This window comes from Artemia sp. Qi Xiang Cuo, chromosome 6, assembly GCF_049724085.1.
Source record: "Artemia sp. Qi Xiang Cuo chromosome 6, ASM4972408v1, whole genome shotgun sequence".
Classification (NCBI taxonomy): Eukaryota; Metazoa; Arthropoda; class Branchiopoda; order Anostraca; family Artemiidae; genus Artemia; species Artemia sp. Qi Xiang Cuo.
In genome coordinates this window covers 68605293-68628811 of record NC_142799.1, presented here as the reverse complement: position 1 = coordinate 68628811, position 23519 = coordinate 68605293, and the positions used below count along the sequence as shown (strand labels likewise).

The following is a 23519-nucleotide window of genomic DNA, read 5'->3' as shown; positions in this document are numbered from 1 at the left end:
GCGTTTTAAGTTATGCCCTGTGGGCATTTATGATTGTTACGGAAGGGATGCTCGTATGAACTTCCTAGAGGGCTCATTTGATTGGAAATTAAAAGTTGTTATTCACTTTTTAAGAGTCAAAAGTGATTAGAGGGCAGCTAGCCTCCCCCCACTCTCCATTTTTTTCCCAGAGGCACTTCATATAGAAGGCGTCGTCGTATAGACTTCAAATGGGGCTCATTCGATATGAAATTGAGGGTTCTAGGGCCCTTTTTAAGAGTCAAAAGTGATCAGAGGGAAATTGGCCCCCAAGCCCTTTTTCTCCAAATACATCTGACAAAAAATTTGAGATAACCATTTTGTTAAAATAGTCCAAAGGTTATATAACAGAAACTCCTTTACGTATGGTCATTTCGTTAAAAATAGTTCAAAGGTCAGATGGAAAACTCCTGTGTCGACACCCATCCCCCCCAGGGCCGGGAAAGGCGTTGTAAGTATTGCTCTAGGGGCATATATGGTTCTTATGAAGGTATGCTCGTATAAACTTCAGAGAGGGCTCATTTGAATGGAAATTACAAGTTGTAGTTCATTTTCTCAGAGTGAAAAAATATCGGAGGGCAAATAGCCCATCCCGCCCTTCACGCCTTGGGGTGTATCGAATGGATAAACCCATCTGATAAAAATTTCAGGTGATTATTTTGTTAAAATAGTTCACAAATATTTTTAACTATTTTGTTAAAAATAGTTCAACCATCATATATTAAAACTCCAGGGTCGACACAACCCCCCAGAGCCCAGGGACAGGCCTTGTAAGTTATACTCTGGGGATATATATGGTTCTTATAGAAGGGATACTCGTATAAACTTCAGAGAGGGCTCATTTAATTGGAATAGAAAGTTCTAGTTCACTTTTAAAGAGTCAAAAGAGACTGAAGCTTAATCTAGTCCCCCCCCCCCCCATGCCCTTTTTCCCCAACCCATCCGATAAAAATTTTGAGATAGCAATTTTGTTGAAAATAGTTCAAACATCAGATAATAAAAATTCCGAGGTTGACACAAACCCATTTTTTCACTTTGATGTCAGTTTTGATGCTTTGAAGAATATTTGATATTTTTAAAAGTTTGATTTTGAAATAAGAAATTTTTAAAAACTTGAAAGTTTTTGCAATCAAAAAGGAACAAAACTTAATTAAAAAAAACTTTCCGAAAAATAAAATTTTCAAAGAAAAGTAAAGGCCATTTTAAACTTAAGATTAGCAGATACGGATTCCTTTTAAAATTCAAACTCAAAACGACCAGAAATTATTATTAACGAATAAATGAAACCCAAAACGAAGAGAAATTAAATAAACAATCATAGCAAAAACATACAACAAGTAATAATATAAATGAATAAATAGATCTTAAAGCGAGTAATGCTTAGATTGAATATGAAAATCAAGCTTAAATGAAAACAAATATTTTCCTATTGAAGTATAAATGAAACTTAAAACGAACAGAATATAAATAAATAATCAATGCAAACAAACATACAATCGATATTAATGTAAATTAATGAATAAATCTTAAAACGAGTGAAACTTAAGTTGAATATGCAAACCAATCTTGAAACAAACAAAAATCACGACAAGCAAGAGTTTGGGTATGACCTCCTTCTCTCACTGTAAAAGTCTAGAACCTAATGCGTCATTGTCACTTTAATGAAAACTATATGCGTCTTGAACATTCATGGAAAGTATAAACAACATCAAATTGAATATTTGATGTATAAAGATATTAATTGTTGAAAGATCCATCAGTTCAAGAATTTATTTCGTTCTAATTTTATTTTTATTTTCAATGCTTTAAGGACTTTGAAATAAATTATTTTTAATATACTCAGTGTTAATATTATCTCAAATGACGCAGTAGGATTTTTTTTTTTATTTACAGTTGGGAAAGACGTCATTATCCAAATAATTGTTTGTAGAACTATATTCGTATGTAATAAATTTAAAAAGAGCTAATAAAATAAACTGAATATTTGATATGTAATGATACTAATTGCTGAAAGCTCATCAGTTCTAAATGTTACTATAATTTTAATGTTTATTTTCAATCTTAAGTACAAAATAAAATATTTGTCATAAAATTGGTTTTCAGTAAAGCGCCAATGACGCAGTAGGCTTAAGACTTTTCCAGTGAGAGAAGGAGGTCATACCAAAACTATTGTTTGTGGTGATTTTTGTTCGTTTCAAGCTTGATTTCCATATTCAATTTAATTTTCACTCGTCTTAAGATTTATTTATTAATTTACATTAATATCTATTGTATGTTTTTTTGCATTGACTGTCTATTTAATTTCTCTTCTCTATAAGTTTCATTTATACTTCAGTAGGAAAATATTTTTTTTCAGTTTAAGCTTGATTTTCATATTCAATCTAAGCATTACTCGCTTTAAGATCTATTTATTCATTACGTTATTACTTGTTGTATTTTTTTGAAATGATTGTTTATTTAATTTCTGTTCGTTTTGGGTTTCATTTATTCTTTAATAATAATTTCTGGTCGTTCTGAGTTTGAATTTTAAAAGGTATTTGTATCTGCTGAGCTTAAGTTCAAAATGGCATTTACTTTTCTTTGAAAATTTATTTTTCGGAAAGTCTTTTTTTTAATTAATCTTAGTAAAGGCCTGGGAGATCATTTTTTAACTTCCACAAAGTTTATTTTTTTGTGAGGGGGTGGCGGGAACCTTGAATTTTAATTTAGAGGATATGGGATATAAGGATCCACCATATTTTTTTTCTCAAATCTGTTTTAAAGTTTTGGGACTTTAAGTCCCTTTGGGACTAGAATATATTTACGATGAAGTAGTTATGTAAATCGGAAGACACTATATGTACCAGGATTAATAATGAAATAAGGTACATTTGATTAATATACATAGATTAATAAAATAATTTATAGGCCTACTAAATATCTCAAGATCAGCTTGGAAGATCAAGTTAACATGTCTAGGGAGTATTGGAGGTCAAATGGATTTCAAGTTCTGAAATGGAGGAAAGAGTAGATGTAAATTTAAAGACGCCACGGGGACCCAGACAATTGAAATGGCATATCTTCAATCTATCGGGGACGGCTTGGGAATGAAGTCTAGACTTTTATGTAGTTTTTAGGGAAGTGGGCCAGGATCCGCAAAATTTTCTTCGGTTGTTTTTTTGTGTGGGGGGGGGGTTGTTAGGGGAGTGTGAAATGCAAACATGTATGAAAAAAGAGATAATGCTAAGCATTCCTAGAATATATGAGAGATACCTTTAAATACTTTTGTCATAGCCAACTATTGACCTTCATTTCGGATGTAAAAAAGACTAAACAGCTTAAATACCTCAAAATATAACTATGTGCAATTAATTTGATGTTGCATGTAGCAAAGACAAATGTAGACTGTATCAAAAGAAATGATGGTATAAACTAAGAATTTACGCAATCTTGTGCATTTTTCCTAGCCCCTAAAGCAGCTAAAACCTATGGTTAATTTGTGTGTTCATTAGTTTAATCAAGCATGAAGCTCGTCGAATAAGTGCTTTTAAAAAGTTCGATAAACGCACAAAATAACTTGAACCCTATAGGAAGGAGATATTTAGCTGCTTCAGTGGTTAGCGCAGAAAAAAGACAAAAAAATAGATTATGTAAATATCAAATTAAGCCATGTATTATAATTGCTTTAATAAAGTTATCAGTGAAACCGCTTTGTCCATTCTCATGGTTCAAAACCCGTCCTGCAGAAATTTCACGTTTGTTTGACCTTAAAATAGTTTGTCTCTGGTCGTATGATTTTTGAAGACTAGTTAAATTGCATTTCATTCACTCTCAAGTTCCCACCAAAAAATGAAAAAAGATACGAAATGGAAATAAAATGGTTAGCTTTTTGTTGGGTGGAAACAGGGGTTCTTTAGTGTGTTGGTTGGTGGAACGAGCTGTTGTTTGGAAGGGCTGCTGCAACCAGGAGTTGGGCAGGTGCAAATTTGCTTGTCTCTTTCTTTCTTTTCTTTTCTTCTCATTTTTAAATTTTATTCCTGTATTTAAGGGATTACTCCAAGCAACCGAAAGCTTAAGGAGCTTATTTTTATTGTTTTAAATAAAAAAGAACAAGCTTTTTCAACTGAAAGTAAGGAACGAAAGTAAAACTCAAAACGGACAGAAATTATTCGTATATGAATGGATTGCCCCCTTCCCAATACCTCGCTCTCAAACTAAATTTCTTAGCCACTTTTAAAAAAGCTTCCTATTCTAATTAAACGGTCCTTCAGGAGTCTTTCCTCAAAAAAAGGGACAAACATTCAAACTTTAGCGTAAAGAACAAGGTATTGAAGAGGGGGCAACCCATTCATATACAGAATAATTTCTGTTCGTTTTGAGTTTTAATATTGCTCCTTACTTTCAGTAGAATAACTTGTATTTTTTATTTATTTTCAGATCATTTTTCAAGTAAGACCAGTAAATATGAGTAGTATGCTTGTAATAACCACAGCCATAAGACCCCTGAGGCATTAAAGCTTTCCTATACTACAGATAACGCACCTTATTTGGGCACTAAAGCTACCCTATACTACAGACAGGAAACCATATTTGGGTACTAAATATTGCCTAAACGATTTGGGTCATTAACCTACTTACATAACCATACTATAAGAGAGATACCTCATTAGCATAACCGGTTTTCCTAGCAATCAGATCCGGTGAATGAACTACACGTTCCTGTTATTACAAGATTAACATATGTTCAACAGTGGAATGGTAGAATCGACGTAATCAGAGGAATGAACATTTAGGTAATTCGTTTCATTTGATTTCAAATTGGACTAATATAATTTATGATATAGTGCAAACGCTTGCATCATCTTAGTCAGGGGATTGAGTGCTTATATCAACACTTCTTTTAGAGACAAATTGTGGTCATCCATGTCCAACCTTCAAGGAGCCTATTCCCCCCCCCCCCAAGTCCCCCCTTTTTTGTACTTAAACTTTTTTAAACTTTATTTTTTTGAACTTTAAATTTTTGACTTAGAAATTTTTTCAACTTTTATTTTCATGTCTTAAATCACGTAAAATATACTTAAAACAAAAAAAAAATCACTTGTGATATTTTCGAAATACGAAATGAAGATTATATAGATATGTTACTCGTGAGCTTCCCTATTAGAAAATTACTGTTTGTAGTAACATTTTTTTTTCTTTTTTCGCTTAGAATTTTTTGGACAGACATTTTTTCAACTTTTTTTTCTCTGATCTTAAAATGAAATAAAAAAAAAAATCACTTGTGATATATTCGAAATACGAAATGAAAAGAATACAACTATGTTAGTCATGGTTTCTCTTATTAGAAAAAAAATATTCGTAATGAAATTTTTTACTTAGAATTTTTATGCTAGATTGAAATATGTGAATTAGGTTTATTTTACCAAAGTATGAGAAAGATAAATTGGGCTCTTTTTAGAGTTAAAGACATATGAAATGAGAATTTATCAACATTCAGCCAGACACAATAAGAGTTAGAGACATATGAAGTGAAAATTGGGTCATAGACAGACATTACTACCAGCACACAAGCGATATACTAGAGTCTGAAATAGGTGAATTAGGTTTTTACCATAGTCTGAGAGAGATGGATCAGAATCTTTTTAGAGTTAGAGACATATGAAGTAGGAATTTATCAAGATTCAGTCAAATATAGACAATACTATCCGTTCACAAGCGGTATACTAGAGCCTGAAATAGATGAATTAGGTTTTTACCGAAGTCTGAGAGAGGTGAATCGAATTCTCTTTAGAGTAAGAAACATATGAAATGAGTATTTATCAAGATTCTGTCAAATACAGACACTAATACCAGATCACAAGTAGTTTACTAGAGTCTGAAATAGATAAATTAGGTTTTTACCAAAGTCTGAGAGAGATGAATCAGATTCGTTTTAGAGTTAGAGACATATGAAGTGGAAATTTTTCAAGATTCAGTCAGACACAGATATTACTATGAGCTCAAAAGTGATGTACTAGAATATTAGATAGATGAATTAGTTGTTTTTTTTACCGAAGTATGCGAGAGATGAATCGGATTCTTCTTAGAATTGGAGACATAGAAAGTGAGAAATTATCAAGATTCAGTAAAACACAGACACTACTACCAACTCACAAGTGTTATACTAGAACCTGAAATAAGTGAATCAGGTTTTAACCAAAGTCTGAGAGAGATGAATCGATTTTTTTTTGGAGTTAGAGACATATGAAGTGGGCATTTATCAATAGTTAGTCAAATACAGACACTACTATCAGATCACAAGTGGTATACTAGAGTCTGAAATAGATGAATTAGGTTTTTACCAAAGTCTGTGAGAGATGAATCGGATTCTTTTTAGAGTTACAGACATATGAGGTGAGAATTTATCAAGATTCTGTCAGACAAACACTACTATCAGCTCACAAATGGTGTACTAGAGTCTTAAATAGGTAAATTAGTTGTTTTTGTTTTCAAAGTCTGCCAGAGATGAATCAGATTATTTTTAGAGTTATAAATATATGAAGAGGGATTTAATCAAGATTCAGTCAGACAAATACACTACTATCAGCGCAAAATTGATATGCGAGCGTCTTAAATAGATGGTTAAAGTTTTTACCACAGTCTTATAGAGAGGAGTCAAAATCTTTTTAGAGTTAGAGACACATGAAGGTGAAATTCATCAAGCCTCCGTCAAACACAGACACTACTATCAGCAAAAAAGTGGTATACTTGAGTCTGAAATACAGGGGCAGATCCAGGATTTTTTTTTTAGGGGTGGAGCACAAAATAGTTTGATCCGAATTTTTGTTTTAGGGGGGAGGGCGCAAAATATGTTAATCCGATAAACTTGAGTTAGGAGTAAGTTGAATTAACGCAAATTTGAGTTAATTAAGTAAATTACACTACTTTAAACTACGCTAGGGGGCTTCGCCCCTCCCCCCCCCCTGGAACCCTGAAATAGGTGAATTAGGGTTTTTTACCAAAGTCTGAGAGAGATGAATCCGATTCTTTTCAGAGTTTGAAGCATATGAAGTAGGAATTTATAAGGATTCAGTCTGACACAGGCATTACTATCAGCTCACAAATGATATACAAGGGTCTGAAATAGATGAATTAGGTTCTTACCAAAGTCTTAGAGGTAATGATTGGATTCTTTTTAGAGTAAGAGATATTGGAAGTGAGAATTTATCAAGATTCAGTCAGACAAAGTAAGAGTTAGAGACATTTGAAGGGAAAATTTATCAAGATTCACTCTGACACAGACACTACTATCATAGGCAGCGGCTCATTTGATTGGAAATTGGAGTGGCTAGTGCCCTTTTTTAATAGTCAAAAGTGATTGCAGGATAACTAGCCCCCCCTCCCCCACGCCCATCATTTTCCAAAACCCATCCAATCAAAATTTTGAGATAGCAATTTTGTTCAGCGTAGTTGATTTCCAGATAGAAAATATCTTTTTGAGAAGGACACTCCCCCACAACCCTCGGGGCAAGGGTTTTAAGTTAGGCCCTGAGGGCATATAAGATCAATGTTGACACAATGTACAGTTTATAATTTTTTTTCCTTAAAGCAGGGCACTTCCTATAGAAGGGGTCGTCGTAGACTCTTCAAAAGGGCTAGTGCCCTTTTTAATAGTCGAAAGTGATTGGAGGGCAACTACCCTCCCCCCCCCCACGCCCATCATTCCCCCAAACACATCCAATCAAAATTTTGAGATGGTCATTTTGTTCAGCGTAGTTGATTTCAAGATAGAAAATATGTTTTTGAGAAGGACACTCCCCCACAACCCTCAGGGCAAGGGGTTTAAGTTATGCCCTGGGGGCATATAAGGTTTTTATAGAAGGCGTTGTCGTAGAAACTTCAAAAAAGGCTCATTCGATTGGAAATTCAAAGGGCTAGTGCCCTTTTTAATAGTCGAAAGGGATTGGAGGACAAATAGCCCTCCAATCAGCTCACTATCAGCTCAAAAATGACATACTAGGGTCTCAAATAGATTAATTAGGTTCTTACCAAAGTCTTAGAGGTAATAATTGGATTCTTTTTAGAGTAAGAGATATTGGAAGTGAGAATTAATCAAGATTCAGTCAGACACAGTAAGAGTTAGAGACATTTGAAGGGAAAATTTATCAAGATTCACTCTGACACAGACACTACTATCATAGGCAGCGGCTCATTCAATTGGAAATTGGAGTGGCTAGTGCCCTTTTTTAATAGTCGATAGTAATTGCAGGATAACTAGACCCCCCCACGCAAATCATTGCCCAAAACACATCTAATCAAACTTTTGAGATAGCCATTTTGTTCAGCATAGTTGATTTCCAGATAGAAAATATTTTTTTGAGAAGGACACTCCCCCACAACCTTCGGGGCAAGGGTTTTAAGTTATGCCCTGAGGGCATATAAGAACGATGTTGGCACAATATACAGTTTATTTTTTTTCTTTAAAGCAGGGCACTTCATATAGAAGGGGTCGTCGTAGACACTTCAAAAGGGCTAGTGCCCCTTTTTAATAGTCGAAAGTGATTGGAGGGCAACTAGCCCCCCCACGCCCATCATTCCCCTACACACATCCAATACACATGTTGATTTAGCCATGTTGTTCTGCGGCGTGGATTTCCAGATAGACAATATGTTTTTGAGGTGAACACTCCCCCACAGCCCTCAGGGCAAGGGGTTTAAGTTATGCCCTGGGGGCATTTAAGGTTTTTATAGAAGCCGCTGTCGTAGAAACTTCAAAAAAGGCTCATTCGATTGTAAATTCAAAGGGCTAGTGCCCTTTTAATAGTCGAAAGGGATTGGAGGGCAAATAACCCCCCCCCTTCACGTCCATCATTCTCCCAAACACATCCAATCAAAATTTTGAGATAGGCATTGTATTCAGCGTAGTTGATTTCCAGATAGAAAATATGATTTTGAGGAGGACACTCCCCCACAACCCTGAGGGCAAGGGTTTTGAGTTATGCCCTGGGGGCATATAGGGGTTTTTATAGAAGGCGTTAACGAAGAAACTTCAAAACAGGCTCATTTGATTGAGAATTCAAAGGGCTAGTGCCCTTTTTAATAGTCGGAAGTGATTGGGGGACAACTACCCCCCCCCCCTTCACGCCCATCTTTCCCTCAAACACATGCAATCAAAACTGTTAGATAGCCATTTTGTTCAACGTAGTTTATTTCCAGATATAAAATATTTTTTGAGGAGGACACTCCCCCACAACCCTCAGGACATGGGTTTTAAGTTATGCCCTGAGGGCATATAAGGCTTTTATAGAAGGCATTGTCGTAGAAATTTCAAAACAGGCTCATTTGATTGGAAATTCATAGGGCTAGTGCCCTTTTTAATACTCGAAAGTGATTGGAGGGCAACTAGCCCCCCCCCCTTCACGTCCATCATTGTCCCAAACACATCCAATCAAAATTTTGAGATAGGCATTGTGTTCAGCGTAGTTGATTTCCAGATAGAAAATATGTTTTTGAGAAGGATACTCCCCCACAACCCTCAGGGCAAGGGTTTTAAGTTATGCCCTGGGGGCATATAGGGTTTTTATAGAAGGCGTTATCGTAGAAACTTCAAAACAGGCTCATTTGATTGGGAATTCAAAGGGATAGTGCCCTTTTTAATAGTCGAAAGTGATTGGAGAGCACCTAGCCCCCCCCCCCCCCAAGGCCATCATTCCCCAAAACCCATCCAATCAAAATTTTGAAATAGCCATTTTGTTTCAGCGTAGGCTAGTTGATTTCCAGATAGAAAATATTTTTTTGAAGAGGACCCTCCCCCGCAACCCTCAGGGCAAAGGTTTTAAGTTATGCCCTGGGTTATTTAAGGTTTTTATAGATGGCGTTGTCGTAGAAACTTCAAAACAAGCTCATTCGATTGGAAATTCAAAGGGCTAGTGCCCTGTTTCAAAGTCAAAAGTGATTGGAGGGCAACTAGCCCCCCCCCCCACGCCCCATCATTTCCCGTAACACATCCAATCAAAATTTTGAGATAGCCATTTTGGTCAGCGTAGTTGATTTCCACATAGGAAATATGTTTTTGAGGAGGACACTTCCTCAAAACCATCAGGGCAAGGGTTTTTATAGGAAGGCTTTGTCGTAAAAACTTCAAAACATGCTCGTTCAGTTGGAAATTCAAAGGGCTAGTTCCCTTCTTAATAGTTGAAAACGATTGGAGGGGAACTAGCCCCTCCCCCACGCCCATCTTTCTCCCAAACACATTCAATGAAAATTTTGAGATAGCCATTTATTCAGCGTAGTTGATTTCCAGATAGAAAATACGTTTTTGAGGAGGACACTTTCCAACAACCCTCAGGGCAAGGGTTTTAAGTTATGTCATGGGGTATATAAGATTTTTATAGAAGGCGTTGTCATAGAAACTTCAAAAGGGGCTCTTTTGATTGAAAATTCAAAGGGCTAGTGCCCTTCTTAATAGCTGAAAGTGATTGGAGGGCAAATAGCCCCCCCCCCCCCCAACATCCATTATTTACCCAAACACATCCAATCAAAATTTTGAGATAGCCATTTTGTTTAGCGTAGGCTAGTTGATTTCCAGATAGAAAATAGGTTTTTGAAAAGGACACTCCCCCACAATCCTAAGGGCAAGGGTTTTAAGTTATGCCCAGGGGGCATATAATGTTTTTGTAGAAGAAGTTGTCCTAGAAACATCAAAAAAAGCTCATTCAATTGGAAATTCAAAGGGCTAGTGCCCTTTTTAATAGCCGACAGTAATTGGAGTGCACCTAGCCCCCCCCCTACGCCCATCACTCCCCCAAACACATCCAATAAAAATTTTGGGAACGCCATTTTGTTCAGCGTAGTTGATTTACAGATAGAAAATATTTTTTTGAGGAGGATACTCCACCACAGCCCTCAGGGCAAGGGTTATGCCCTGGGGGCATATAAGTTTTTATAGAAGACGTTGTCGTAGAAACTTCAGAAAAGGGCTCATTCGATTTGAAATTCAAAGGGCTAGTGTCCTTTTTAATAGTCGAAAGTGATTAGCAATATTTTTGTTGTTGTTGTTTAGACCAGGGCACTTCGTATCGAAGGATTTGTCGTGGGAACTTCGGAAGGGGCTCATTCGATTGAAAATAGAATGGGCTGATGCTCTTTTTAATAGTCGAAAGTGATTGGAGGGCAAGCGATCCCCCTTCCACTCCCAACCTCCCATTTGCCCATTATGTTTAAAAACTAAATGTTGCCTTAAGATTAAATCAAAATGCACTGGGATAATGCTAATTCCCAATAAGGCATCTCAGCAGTATCACAAGAACGACTTAGTGTATTATGTTCAAACTTTTGGGGCTACTTCTGAGTAGTGTGTATGTGCACAGTTTCAAAAATACATGAAAAAATACATTGGAATTGCTGTTGATCCGAGATATACATGAAAAAATACATGTTTGAGACATGCTTGAGACACTGTATTTACACGTGAATATTTTAAAAGTTGGCACACTAAAGTCGACGTTTTTTAAACTTGGCAATGCATAATGTAGTCAATCATGTTTTGAGAGTTTGGTCGTAATAACATAATTTAAAGCAGGTTTTTTTCTGTTTTTGTTGTCGATTGCACAATGAATGTACGTCATGAATTCACGTGTACATTCTTAAAAAAAAAAAACTGGTGTGATATAAAGAACCCACATTTTTTAATTGTTTGATTGACGTGTTTGGAGAGATTATGTTCCTTGGCACCTTTTCAGAGCATGTACTTATGGATACCTTTCCAAGCAAGATGGTTAAACATGGTTTTACAATCGGAAATGTTTGATTAACATTTGCAAAAACGGGGTAATGGGATTTACGAATTCGAGGAGATGGGGTGATTGTGTACTGTATAATACACAAGTGATGTTTTGGAGAGTATTGTCAATTTAAAATAGTTTAGAAATAAAAAAAATTTAACAAGAAATGGCTGAAAAGTGTTTTGAGGGAGATGGGTTGCATGGAGGGTTGAGTTGCATGAGGGTTAAGTTAAAGGGGGTTCAGGGTTCAATACAGGGGTTCAGTTACATGGGGGGTTCAGGTGCACGGGGTTTTTTCTGTTTTTAGAGTTATGGTTACTTTCGGACGAGCTGCACTTTACTTTCACCTTGTTTCCCAAAAACTGTTTAAAATTAGGGTTTTGTTTTTGTAGTTGTTTTTGTTTTTGCTTTATTGTTCGACTTGATAAGAATTCTGAAACTGGATGGTCGTTGAAATTTCATAATAGCTAAAGATTTAGTTTTTCTTCTAAAAGGCTTAATATTCTTAGGGTTTTAGCTTTTGGCGGATAACATTAAACCTAAGGAAATTTATGTATTTTGAATCAGCGTATAAAGCCAATCATTTTTATGTATCTATAATTATTAAAATTCTGTTTTTAGAGTTATGGTTACTTTCGGACGAGTTGCACTTTACTTTCACCTTTTTTCCAAAAAACTGTTTAAAATTAGGGTTTTTTTTTGTAGTTGTGTTCGTTTTTGCTTTATTGTTGGACATTATATAAATTCTGAAACTGAATTGTCGTTGGAATTTATTAATAGATAAAGATTTTGTTTTTCTTCTATATGACTTAATATTATCAACGTCTTAGCTTATGGCGGATAATATTAAACCTATGGGAATTTATGTATTTGGAATCAACGTATAAAGCCAATCATTTTATGGATCTATAATTATGAAAATCCTGTTTTTAGAGTTATGGTTACTTTCGGACGAGTTGCACTTTACTTTCACCTTGTTTCCCAAAAACTGTTTAAAATTAGGATTTTTTTTTAGTTGTTTTCGTTTTTGCTTTATTGTTCGACTTGATAGGAAATCTGAAACAGAATGGTCGTTGAAATTTCTTAATTACTAAAGATTTTGTTTTTCTTCTAAAAGGCTTAATATTCTCAAGGTTTTAGCTTTTGAAGGATAACATTAAACCTAAGGAAATTTATGTATTTGGAATCATCGTATAAAGCCAATCATTTTTATGTATATATAATTATTAAACTTCTGTTTTTTAGAGTTTTGGTTACTGTCGGACGAGCTGCACTTTACTTTCACCTTGTTCACAAAAAACTGTTAAAAGTTAGTGTTTTTTTTTGTGTATGTTTTTGGTTTTGCCTTATTGTTCGACTCGATGGGAATTCTGAAACTGGATGGTCGTTGAAATTTCTTAATGACTAAAGATTTTTTTTTTCTTCTAAAAGGCTTAATATTCTCAAGGTTTTAGCTTTTGACGGATAACATTAAACCTAAGGAAATTTATGTATTTTGAATCAGTGTATAAAGCCGATCATTTTCATGTATCTATAACTATTAAAATTCTGTTTTTAGAGTTATGGTTACTTTCGAACGAGTTGCACTTTACTTTCACCTTGTTTCCCAAAAACTGTTTAAAATTAGGGTTTTTTTGTAGTTGTTTTCGTTTTCGCTTTATTGTTCGACTTGATATGAATTATGAAACAGGATTGTCGTTGAAAATTATTAATTACAAAAGATTTATTTTTTCTTCTAAAAGGCTTAATATTCTCAAGGTTTTAGCTTTTGACGGATAACATTAAACTTAAGGAAATTTATGTATTTGAAATCAGCGTATAAAGCCATTCTTTTTCATGTATCTTTAATTATTAAAAGTCTGTTTTTATAGATACGGTTACTTTCAGACATCTTACAAATTACGTTCCCCCTGTTAACCAAAAACTCCTTACAGGTAGGGTTTTTTGTTTGTAGGTTTTTTCATTTTTGCTTTATTGTTTTACATTATAGGAATTATGAAACAGGATGATCGTTGAAATTTCTTAATTAATAAAGATTTTGTTTTTCTTATAAAAGGTTTAATTTTCTCAAGGTTTTAGCTTTTGATGGGTAACATTAAATTTAAGGAAATTTATGTATTTGGAATCAGCGTATAAAGCCATTCATTTTCATGTATCTATAATTATTAAAATTCTGTTTTTAGAGTTATGGTTACTATCGGCCGAGTTGCACTTTAATTTAAATAAATAGTTTTTGTATTTGTTAAAAGAGCTTCACGGGGTCTGAGACACTCAGTTGCATGATTCCGTGTGGGTTTTATTTGATTTGTGCACATTAAAAACAGTATTTTTCTGTTCAACGAGTAGTTTCTGTATATTTTAAAAGAGCTTTACTGAGGTTGAGTGACTCAGTTTCCTGATTCCATGTGGTTTTTCTTTACTTGGTGCCCATTAAAAACGAAATTTTTGTGTTAAATAAGTAGTTTCTGTATCTTTTAAAAGAGCTTTAAGGGGTTTGAGAGACTCAGTTGCCTGATTCCGTGAGGTTTTGCTTTACTTAGTGCTCATTAAAAACGAAGTTTTTGTGTTAAATAAGTAGTTCTTGTATGTGTTAAAAGAGCTTTAAGGGGTTTGAGAGACTCGGTTGCCTGATTCCGTGTGGTTTTTCTTTACATGGTGCCCATTAAAAACGAAATTATCAGACTTGAGACACTCGTGTTATCACCGAGATTAGTAATACATGTCTTGGTCTTTTTCAAGAGATGTTGAAAATATAGATTAAAGTTGTTATTAAAATCGTTAATTAAAAGAAAACTGTTTGAGATACCCATTATTTAACATACGATTTGGGAATTTTTTTTTGCAAATATGGATTCTTTGAATTATTGATTTATTAATATTCCTTAATTTAAGAATTGCGCTCTGTGATTGGTCACAGACACGATTTGGCTTTCCCACTGGTATTCTATGACCGGTTATCGACACTACCTAATCTATTTCATGTATTAAATCAGTATTTTTTACTCAGTGGAACGATAAACACATAAGTCATATTTTTTAAATGGTTTTAGGACTCATCCCCCTAGCCATAACTCCATTCAACCTTGAGCGAACGTATAAAAGTTTGATGAAGTATTTTTCTACTTAACAATTACATTAATAACTTCCAAGAAGATAGAACTGCATGAAACAGAATTTACCGGCTTGGAAAAATCAACTTGTGGTGTTATATTTTAATGTGCATTTTAATTTTTGTCTATGGAACTCGTAAAAGTTGAATATTATTATTGGATATTCAACTATAATATGTTTGAGTATGATAAAAGCTTGTGGAGTACTACGTTACTTCATATAAACAGACTCGGATTCTACGATAGAGTGATTAAACCACTTAATAATGCTGGTCAGGAACTGAGAAATGTTCAGGAGGAAGTCAGTGAAATTTGCAGCTTTTTCGGGGTTGAAGCACTCTACGTAAAGGGCAATGTACCTACAGATAAAGTTTTGATTCAAAAGTGTGACCCTAGCATTCCACTTTTCAATCTAGAAGAGTTTAAGTGTCCTAAATTTGAAGGGGGTTATCACCGTCCTGAAGACGAGGTTAGGTTCTTCACACAGTGGATACCTAAGAACATACCTGATCGTGATAAATCCATAAGACATGGTAAAAACTATTCTATATCATGTGACCATCGTTTGTGGATGTTTAAGAGTGATTTCTAAGTACTATTTTATGTAAACATTTGTTGTTGTTTTTTTTTCTCAAAAAATCTGTTAATACGTTTAAGCAATAAATATCTTTAAGCTTAACCCGTCTTTATTCGTTAGAATAGTTCTATTCTTTTCATTAAATTGCGAAGAAATTGTAAGTAAGTAACAATCACTTTCTTGAATTCGCTTCCTAGACACAATACAGATATTTAATTCAAGAAATCATGATAAAATCGCAAGTAAGTAATAAACTTTTTATTGTTTTCACCTATTGGATACACAATGCAAAAATTTCATTGAAGAAATTATGAAAAAATTGTAAGTAAGTAACAATGTGTGTGTGTGTGTGTGTGTGTGTGTGTGTGTGTGTGTGTGTGTGTGTGTGTGTGTGTGTGTGTGTGTGTGTGTGTGTGTGTGTGTGTGTGTGTGTGTGTGTGTGTGTGTGTGTGTGTGTGTGTGTGTGTGTGTGTGTGTGTGTGTGTGTGTGTGTGTGTGTGTGTGTGTGTGTGTGTGTGTGTGTGTGTGTGTGTGTGTGTGTGTGTGTGTGTGTGTGTGTGTGTGTGTGTGTGTGTGTGTGTGTGTGTGTGTGTGTGTGTGTGTGTGTGTGTGTGTGTGTGTGTGTGTGTGTGTGTGTGTGTGTGTGTGTGTGTGTGTGTGTGTGTGTGTGTGTGTGTGTGTGTGTGTGTGTGTGTGTGTGTGTGTGTGTGTGTGTGTGTGTGTGTGTGTGTGTGTGTGTGTGTGTGTGTGTGTGTGTGTGTGTGTGTGTGTGTGTGTGTGTGTGTGTGTGTGTGTGTGTGTGTGTGTGTGTGTGTGTGTGTGTGTGTGTGTGTGTGTGTGTGTGTGTGTGTGTGTGTGTGTGTGTGTGTGTGTGTGTGTGTGTGTGTGTGTGTGTGTGTGTGTGTGTGTGTGTGTGTGTGTGTGTGTGTGTGTGTGTGTGTGTGTGTGTGTGTGTGTGTGTGTGTGTGTGTGTGTGTGTGTGTGTGTGTGTGTGTGTGTGTGTGTGTGTGTGTGTGTGTGTGTGTGTGTGTGTGTGTGTGTGTGTGTGTGTGTGTGTGTGTGTGTGTGTGTGTGTGTGTGTGTGTGTGTGTGTGTGTGTGTGTGTGTGTGTGTGTGTGTGTGTGTGTGTGTGTGTGTGTGTGTGTGTGTGTGTGTGTGTGTGTGTGTGTGTGTGTGTGTGTGTGTGTGTGTGTGTGTGTGTGTGTGTGTGTGTGTGTGTGTGTGTGTGTGTGTGTGTGTGTGTGTGTGTGTGTGTGTGTGTGTGTGTGTGTGTGTGTGTGTGTGTGTGTGTGTGTGTGTGTGTGTGTGTGTGTGTGTGTGTGTGTGTGTGTGTGTGTGTGTGTGTGTGTGTGTGTGTGTGTGTGTGTGTGTGTGTGTGTGTGTGTGTGTGTGTGTGTGTGTGTGTGTGTGTGTGTGTGTGTGTGTGTGTGTGTGTGTGTGTGTGTGTGTGTGTGTGTGTGTGTGTGTGTGTGTGTGTGTGTGTGTGTGTGTGTGTGTGTGTGTGTGTGTGTGTGTGTGTGTGTGTGTGTGTGTGTGTGTGTGTGTGTGTGTGTGTGTGTGTGTGTGTGTGTGTGTGTGTGTGTGTGTGTGTGTGTGTGTGTGTGTGTGTGTGTGTGTGTGTGTGTGTGTGTGTGTGTGTGTGTGTGTGTGTGTGTGTGTGTGTGTGTGTGTGTGTGTGTGTGTGTGTGTGTGTGTGTGTGTGTGTGTGTGTGTGTGTGTGTGTGTGTGTGTGTGTGTGTGTGTGTGTGTGTGTGTGTGTGTGTGTGTGTGTGTGTGTGTGTGTGTGTGTGTGTGTGTGTGTGTGTGTGTGTGTGTGTGTGTGTGTGTGTGTGTGTGTGTGTGTGTGTGTGTGTGTGTGTGTGTGTGTGTGTGTGTGTGTGTGTGTGTGTGTGTGTGTGTGTGTGTGTGTGTGTGTGTGTGTGTGTGTGTGTGTGTGTGTGTGTGTGTGTGTGTGTGTGTGTGTGTGTGTGTGTGTGTGTGTGTGTGTGTGTGTGTGTGTGTGTGTGTGTGTGTGTGTGTGTGTGTGTGTGTGTGTGTGTGTGTGTGTGTGTGTGTGTGTGTGTGTGTGTGTGTGTGTGTGTGTGTGTGTGTGTGTGTGTGTGTGTGTGTGTGTGTGTGTGTGTGTGTGTGTGTGTGTGTGTGTGTGTGTGTGTGTGTGTGTGTGTGTGTGTGTGTGTGTGTGTGTGTGTGTGTGTGTGTGTGTGTGTGTGTGTGTGTGTGTGTGTGTGTGTGTGTGTGTGTGTGTGTGTGTGTGTGTGTGTGTGTGTGTGTGTGTGTGTGTGTGTGTGTGTGTGTGTGTGTGTGTGTGTGTGTGTGTGTGTGTGTGTGTGTGTGTGTGTGTGTGTGTGTGTGTGTGTGTGTGTGTGTGTGTGTGTGTGTGTGTGTGTGTGTGTGTGTGTGTGTGTGTGTGTGTGTGTGTGTGTGTGTGTGTGTGTGTGTGTGTGTGTGTGTGTGTGTGTGTGTGTGTGTGTGTGTGTGTGTGTGTGTGTGTGTGTGTGTGTGTGTGTGTGTGTGTGTGTGTGTGTGTGTGTGTGTGTGTGTGTGTGTGTGTGTGTGTGTGTGTGTGTGTGTGTGTGTGTGTGTGTGTGTGTGTGTGTGTGTGTGTGTGTGTGTGTGTGTGTGTGTGTGTGTGTGTGTGTGTGTGTGTGTGTGTGTGTGTGTGTGTGTGTGTGTGTGTGTGTGTGTGTGTGTGTGTGTGTGTGTGTGTGTGTGTGTGTGTGTGTGTGTGTGTGTGTGTGTGTGTGTGTGTGTGTGTGTGTGTGTGTGTGTGTGTGTGTGTGTGTGTGTGTGTGTGTGTGTGTGTGTGTGTGTGTGTGTGTGTGTGTGTGTGTGTGTGTGTGTGTGTGTGTGTGTGTGTGTGTGTGTGTGTGTGTGTGTGTGTGTGTGTGTGTGTGTGTGTGTGTGTGTGTGTGTGTGTGTGTGTGTGTGTGTGTGTGTGTGTGTGTGTGTGTGTGTGTGTGTGTGTGTGTGTGTGTGTGTGTGTGTGTGTGTGTGTGTGTGTGTGTGTGTGTGTGTGTGTGTGTGTGTGTGTGTGTGTGTGTGTGTGTGTGTGTGTGTGTGTGTGTGTGTGTGTGTGTGTGTGTGTGTGTGTGTGTGTGTGTGTGTGTGTGTGTGTGTGTGTGTGTGTGTGTGTGTGTGTGTGTGTGTGTGTGTGTGTGTGTGTGTGTGTGTGTGTGTGTGTGTGTGTGTGTGTGTGTGTGTGTGTGTGTGTGTGTGTGTGTGTGTGTGTGTGTGTGTGTGTGTGTGTGTGTGTGTGTGTGTGTGTGTGTGTGTGTGTGTGTGTGTGTGTGTGTGTGTGTGTGTGTGTGTGTGTGTGTGTGTGTGTGTGTGTGTGTGTGTGTGTGTGTGTGTGTGTGTGTGTGTGTGTGTGTGTGTGTGTGTGTGTGTGTGTGTGTGTGTGTGTGTGTGTGTGTGTGTGTGTGTGTGTGTGTGTGTGTGTGTGTGTGTGTGTGTGTGTGTGTGTGTGTGTGTGTGTGTGTGTGTGTGTGTGTGTGTGTGTGTGTGTGTGTGTGTGTGTGTGTGTGTGTGTGTGTGTGTGTGTGTGTGTGTGTGTGTGTGTGTGTGTGTGTGTGTGTGTGTGTGTGTGTGTGTGTGTGTGTGTGTGTGTGTGTGTGTGTGTGTGTGTGTGTGTGTGTGTGTGTGTGTGTGTGTGTGTGTGTGTGTGTGTGTGTGTGTGTGTGTGTGTGTGTGTGTGTGTGTGTGTGTGTGTGTGTGTGTGTGTGTGTGTGTGTGTGTGTGTGTGTGTGTGTGTGTGTGTGTGTGTGTGTGTGTGTGTGTGTGTGTGTGTGTGTGTGTGTGTGTGTGTGTGTGTGTGTGTGTGTGTGTGTGTGTGTGTGTGTGTGTGTGTGTGTGTGTGTGTGTGTGTGTGTGTGTGTGTGTGTGTGTGTGTGTGTGTGTGTGTGTGTGTGTGTGTGTGTGTGTGTGTGTGTGTGTGTGTGTGTGTGTGTGTGTGTGTGTGTGTGTGTGTGTGTGTGTGTGTGTGTGTGTGTGTGTGTGTGTGTGTGTGTGTGTGTGTGTGTGTGTGTGTGTGTGTGTGTGTGTGTGTGTGTGTGTGTGTGTGTGTGTGTGTGTGTGTGTGTGTGTGTGTGTGTGTGTGTGTGTGTGTGTGTGTGTGTGTGTGTGTGTGTGTGTGTGTGTGTGTGTGTGTGTGTGTGTGTGTGTGTGTGTGTGTGTGTGTGTGTGTGTGTGTGTGTGTGTGTGTGTGTGTGTGTGTGTGTGTGTGTGTGTGTGTGTGTGTGTGTGTGTGTGTGTGTGTGTGTGTGTGTGTGTGTGTGTGTGTGTGTGTGTGTGTGTGTGTGTGTGTGTGTGTGTGTGTGTGTGTGTGTGTGTGTGTGTGTGTGTGTGTGTGTGTGTGTGTGTGTGTGTGTGTGTGTGTGTGTGTGTGTGTGTGTGTGTGTGTGTGTGTGTGTGTGTGTGTGTGTGTGTGTGTGTGTGTGTGTGTGTGTGTGTGTGTGTGTGTGTGTGTGTGTGTGTGTGTGTGTGTGTGTGTGTGTGTGTGTGTGTGTGTGTGTGTGTGTGTGTGTGTGTGTGTGTGTGTGTGTGTGTGTGTGTGTGTGTGTGTGTGTGTGTGTGTGTGTGTAAAGAACACACACTGTGTCGCAAATGTGTGTGTGTGATAAAAGTGAAAAAATAAGAATTGTGCCTGTGTGTGTGTGCATGTGCTAGTTTGTACACACGTACGCGTGTATATGTGTGTGTGCGTAGTGTGTCTGTCACAATTTAATGAAAGAATAGAACTATTCTAAAGAATAAAGACGGGTTAAGCTTAAAGATATTTATTGCTTAAACGTATTAACAGATTTTTGAGAAAAAAACAACAACAAATGTTTACATAAAAATAGTACTTAGAGTTCACTCTTAAACATCCAGAAACGATGGTCCCATGATATAGAATAGTTTTTACCATATCTTATGGATTTATCACGATCAGGTATGTCCTTAGGTATCCACTGTGCGAAGAACCTAACCTCGTCTTCAGGACGGTGATAACCCCTTCAAATTTAGGACACTTAAACTCTTCTAGATTGAAAAGTGGAATCCTAGGGTCACACTTTTGAATCAAAACTTTATCTGTAGGTACATTGCCCTTTACGTAGAGTGCTTCAACCCCGAAAAAGCTGCAAATTTCACTGACTTCTTCCTGAACATTTCTCAGTTCCTGACCTGCATTATTAAGTGGTTTAATCACTCTATCGTAAAATCCCAGTCTGTTTATATGACGTAACGTAGTACTCCACAAGCTTTTATCATACTCAAACATGTTATAGTTCACTATTGAATGATAACAGTCAATTTCTTGGAGTTCCATAGACAATAATAAAAATGCACATTCAAATATAACACCACAAGATGATTTTTTCAAACCGATAAATTCGGTGTCATACAATCCTATCATCTTGGAAGCTGTTAATGTAGTTGTTAAGTAGAAAAATACTTCATCAAACTTTTATACCTTCGCTCAAGGTTGAATGGAGTTATGGCTAGGGGGATGAGTCCTAAAACCATTTAAAAGATATGACTTATGTGTTTATCGTTCCACTGCGTAAAAAATACTGATTTAATACATGCAATAGATTAGGTAGTGTCGATAGCCGGTCATAGAATACCAGTGGGAAAGCCACATCTTGTCTCTGACCAATCACAGAGCGCAATTCTTAAATTAAGGAATATTAATAAATCAATGAATTCAAAGAATCCATATTTGCAAAAAAAAATTCACAAATCGTATGTTAAATAATGGGAATCTCAAGCACTATTCTTTTAATTAACGATTTTAATAACAACTTTAATCTATATTTTCAACATCTCTTGAAACAGACCAAGACATGTGTTACTAATCTCGGTGATAACACGAGTGTCTCAAGTCTGATAATTTCGTTTTTAATGGTCACCATGTAAAGAAAAATCACACGGAATCGGGCAACCGAATCTCTCAAACTCCTTAAAACTCTTTTAACAGATACAAGAACTACTTATTCAACAAAAAAACTTCATTTTTAATCAGCACTAAGTAAAGAAAAACCACACGAAATCAGGAAACTGAGTCTCTCAAACCCCTTAAAGCTGTTTTAAAAGATACAGGAACTTCTTATTTAACAGAAAAATATTGTTTTTAATTGGCACAAAATCAAGAAAACCCATAGGGAATCAGGCAACTGAGTCTCTCAAACACCTTAAAGCTCTTTTAAAAGATACAAAAACTACTTATTTAACACACAAATTCAGTTTTAATGGGCACCAAGTAAAGAAAACCCACATGGAATCAGGCAACTGAGTCTCTCAGACCCTGTAAAGCTCTTTTAACAAATACAAGAACTATTTATTTAAAGTAAAGTGCAACTCGTCCGATAGTAACCCTAACTCAAAAAACAGAATTTTAATAATTATAGATATATGAAAATGATTGGCTTTATACGCTTATTCCAAATAAATAAATTTCCCTAAGCTTAATTTTATCCATCAAAAGCTAAAACCTTGAGAATATTAAACCTTTTAGAAGAAAAACAAAATCTTTAGTCATTAAGAAATTTCAACGACCATCCTGTTTCAGAATTCCTATCATGTCGAACAATAAAGTAAAAACGAAAACCACTACAAAAAAAACACTAATTTTAAACATTTTTTGGGAAACAAGGTGAAAGTAAAGTGTAACTCGTCCGAAAGTAACCATAACTCTAAAAACAGAGCTTTAATAATAATCGATACATGAAAAGTATTGTCTTTATATGCGGATTACAAATAATTAAATTTAATTAGGCTTAATGTTATTCGTAAAAAGCTCATACATTTATAATATTAAGCATTTTATCATAAATACAAAATATTTATTCATTAGTTAATTTCAACGACCACTCAGTTTTAGAGCTCCTAGTGATTCGAAAAATGAGGCACAATTGAAATAACCTACAAAAAAAACCCTTACTGGTAACAGCGTTTGGGAACCACGGTGAACTTAAAGTGTAACTCGTCCGAAGGTAACCATATTTCTAAAAACTTAATATAATTAGTAATATATATATGAAAATTATTGGCTTTATACGCGGAGTCCAAATAAATAAATTTCGTTAGTTTTATTGTTATCCATCAAAAACCAAAACCTTCAGAATATTATGCCATTTAGAAGAAACACAAAATCTTTAGTCATTATGAAATTTAAACGACCATCCTCTTTCAGAATTCCTATCATGTCGAAAAATAAATCAAAATCGAAAACAACTACAAAAAAAACCTAACTTTAAACAGTTTTTGGGAAACAAGGTGACAATAAAGTGCAACTCGTTTGGAAGTTACCATAACTCTAAAAATAGAGTTTAAATAGTTATAGATACATGAAAATTATTGGTTTTATATGCTGATTCCAAATACATATATTTCTTTAGGTTTAAGGTTATGCGTCAAAAACTAAAACCTTGAGAATATTAAGCCTTTTATAAGAAAAACTAAATCTTTAGTTATTAAGAAATTTCAACGACTATCCAGTTTCAGAATTCCTATCAAGTCGAACAATTAAGTAAAAACGAAAACAACTACAAAAAAACCCTAATTTTAAACAGTTTTTGGGAAACAAGGTGAAAGTAAAGTGTAACTCGTCCGAAAGTGACCATAACTCTAAAAACATAATTTTAATAATTATACATATATGAAATGGATTGGCTTTATACGCGGAGTTCGAATACATAAATTTCCTTAGGTTTAATGTTATCTGTAAATAGCTAAAACCGTAAGAATATTAAGCACATTATAATAAAAACTAAAGCGTATTACATAAGGAAATTTCAATAATAATCCACTGTAAGAATTTTTATCCTGTCGGACTGTACCGGAAACTAAAATACCCCTACAAAAAAACCCTAGCTCAAACCGGTTTTTGTGAAAATAAGTGAAATTAAAGTTCGACTTGTTTAAAGGTAACCCTAACTCTAAAAACATACCATTAATAGTAACACATATCTGAAAATTATTGGCTTTATACACTGATTCCAAATACATAAATTTCCTTGGATTTAATGTTATCCGTCAAAAGCTAAAACCTTGAGAATATTAAGCCTTTTAGAAGAAAAACAAAATCTTTAG

The 23519-nt window shown here is 36.8% G+C and overlaps 1 protein-coding gene across 3 annotated transcripts in view; it reads right to left on the bottom strand.

The window, feature by feature from the left end:
* Positions 1 to 23519, bottom strand: part of LOC148951547 (carbonic anhydrase 2-like) — a 172201-nt gene that overhangs the window by 120605 nt on the left and 28077 nt on the right. The window contains exon 1 of one of the 3 annotated variants that reach the window (XM_089091102.1): positions 3344 to 3401. The exons of the other annotated variants lie outside the window; for them this stretch is intronic. The gene's annotated coding sequence lies outside the window, so the exon portion shown is untranslated. Of the gene's footprint in view, positions 1 to 3343; positions 3402 to 23519 lie in introns of those variants that run through there. 3 annotated transcript variants of the gene reach the window in all.